Below are 2,500 nucleotides of genomic sequence, written 5' to 3'. Positions count from 1 at the left end.
CCGGGCAGTGAAGGGCGCGCGCGCGAGGGAGCAAGCGAGGCGACGACGAATGGGCCGGGGTTGGGGGCGGGGGGTGGGGGCAGCGGCAGTGGCGGCGCTGGGCGGGGGGGGGGGGAGGGCGGCGGGACGGTCCACCAATTAAGGGCAGGAGGGGGAGGGGGAGGGAGAGGGGCAGGCAGGCAGAGAGAAAGAGAAAAGAAAGCCCCAACGGCGACTGCAGCGCCCTACATTCGCGCACGAGGACCTTCCCCTGCCGCTGGACCGCACGCCGCTTCCTGTGCCAAGTAGCAAAAAAATGAGCAGGCCTCCCAAGGAGATCGGGGGGCCGGGGGGGGGGGGTGGTGGTGGTGGAGGAGAGGAAACAACACGGGAAACGAAGGAAAACCAGCGAGGAAGATGGTAAGGGCGAGAAAGGGAGGTGCTGCTGCTGCTGCTGGTGGTGGGGCAAGCATACAGAAAGCGCACACGCACACGCGCGCGCGCGCGCACACACACACGCACACACGCACGCACGCACGCACGCACGCACGCACACACACAAAAAAAAAAAAAAAAAAAGCCCGTACGACACCGAAAAGGAGCAAGCCGGGGGGGGGGGGGGGGGGAAACCTAAACAAAGAAAGCACGCTAAGCGGCTAAGGGAGAAGCGGCAGCTCTCCAAGGAAACCGAACGGGTCCGGCCGGGGAGGGGGACTCGGGAGGGGCGGCGGGCTGGCCTGTTAGCGGCCGGCCCGAAGGGTCCAACTCGGCAGCGGCCGGCCCGCCCGCCCGCTCGCCCGCCCGGGCCTGGGAGGCTGCCTTGGCAGCGGCCAGAGAGTCTACCGGCCTCCGGGGAGGTCCTCGAAGGGGCGAGCTGGTCGACCGGCCTCCGGGGAGAGGCGAGCTGGTCGACCGGCCTCCGGGGAGGCCGCCGAGCCTCGAAGGGGCGAGCTGGTCGACCGGCCTCCGGGGAGGCCGCCGAGCCTCGAAGGGGCGAGCTGGTCGACCGGCCTCCGGGGAGAGGCGAGCTGGTCGACCGGCCTCCGGGGAGGCCGCCGAGCCTCGAAGGGGCGAGCTGGTCGACCGGCCTCCGGGGAGGCCGCCGAGCCTCGAAGGGGCGGGCGGGTCGACCGGCCTCCGGGGAGGCCGGCCTCGAAGGGGCGCGGCGTAGCCGGTCTCCGCGGCTCCGGGAGGCCCGGAGAAGTCGCAGCCGGTGCCCCGGGTCTGCCTCCGCTAACTGGCAGCAGGTCTACCAGGCTCCAGCGAGACTTGGTGGCCTTTCGGGGTGGTGGCTGGTAGACCTGTTCTCCCTGGCGTTCCTGTGGAGCGGCGAAAGGGGTCGCTCTGCGTCGCTGCCTCCAGTTACGTCATCGTAGAGGTCGGCCACTTTCGAGCCACTCCCCGGTAGGAGGGGCGGCTGTCCTTCGGCTCTCCCGCCCCGCTGGACTTAGCGGTACGACTGTAGGCCACAGGGTGAACAGCCGCTGAGTTCCGGAGCCGCACTCCCGGGCGCCCCCAGCGCATTGTGGCCGGCCCGCGGGAGGCCTAGGGCGGCTTGCGACGAGGGCAGGCGGGGAGCGGTCCTGAGCCCGGCCCTTCGGGGAGAGCACTTTCTTTTGCCCGTTCGGCGCGGCGGTCTCCCGGCAGGTCTCCGGCAGCCCCGCGAGTGTGTCCCAGGTGCCGGAAGCCGCTGCGGAGGCGGGGAGCCCAGCCAGCGGCAGGTCCCATGCAGCCGTTGCCGACTCGGGAGAGGGGTGAGCCGGACACCCCCCCCCCCCCCCCCCCCGCGGCCGGGGAAAAGGCCCGGTGCGTGTGCCGTTCGTGAACGCCAGAGGGTGGTCCAGAGAGAAACCGGGGGGTGCCCCGTGCGGCTCTGCCCAGACACCAGCGGCTCGAGAGCCTCGTTCTTCGGGCCCCTGTCGCAGGGAGCGTGGTGATGCCGGTGCTCCGGCCGGAGCAGCAGCCGGCTCGCGGCTGCCGATCCACACCCACACGCAGACGCCCGCTGAGGCGTCCCGGGACACGTCGGAGAGGCCCCTCGGCGGGCTGGCGCTTCCCTGCTTCCCCGTCACAGGGAGCGTGGGGGCGGTGCCGGTGTTCAGGCTCGAGTGGGCACCTCTTGCAGACGATGGTCCGCACCCACACGCAGCGCCCGCCGCTGGTTTGCGGCCACTGGTGGGCGGCGGGGTGAGTTGGCTCAGGACTCGACCGTGTGTGTTTGCTCCCGATCGATGAGGCCGTTCGGGTCGCGTCGGAGAGGGCCCCCGGCGGGTCGGCTCTGCTGTGCTCCCCCGTCACAGGGGGGTGCATGGGCGGTGTCCGATGTTCAGGCAGGGGGGTCTCCTCTCCAGCACGCGTCCTGTCGCGCGCGAGGTGCTGCCCGCTGGAGCGGCGAAGGAGAGGTGTGTGTGTGCTCTCCCGCTTATCCTCGGGCTTCTATCACCGAACCCGGCTCTGCGAGGCCAAGTGGCCCTGTGAGTTCTCAGGTGTCCGAAAAAACCTTGCACGGGGTGCTGGCGAT

The sequence above is a fragment of the Struthio camelus genome, chromosome 31 (assembly GCF_040807025.1).
Source record: "Struthio camelus isolate bStrCam1 chromosome 31, bStrCam1.hap1, whole genome shotgun sequence".
NCBI classification, from domain to species: Eukaryota; Metazoa; Chordata; class Aves; order Struthioniformes; family Struthionidae; genus Struthio; species Struthio camelus.
This window is presented reverse-complemented; position numbering follows the sequence as displayed.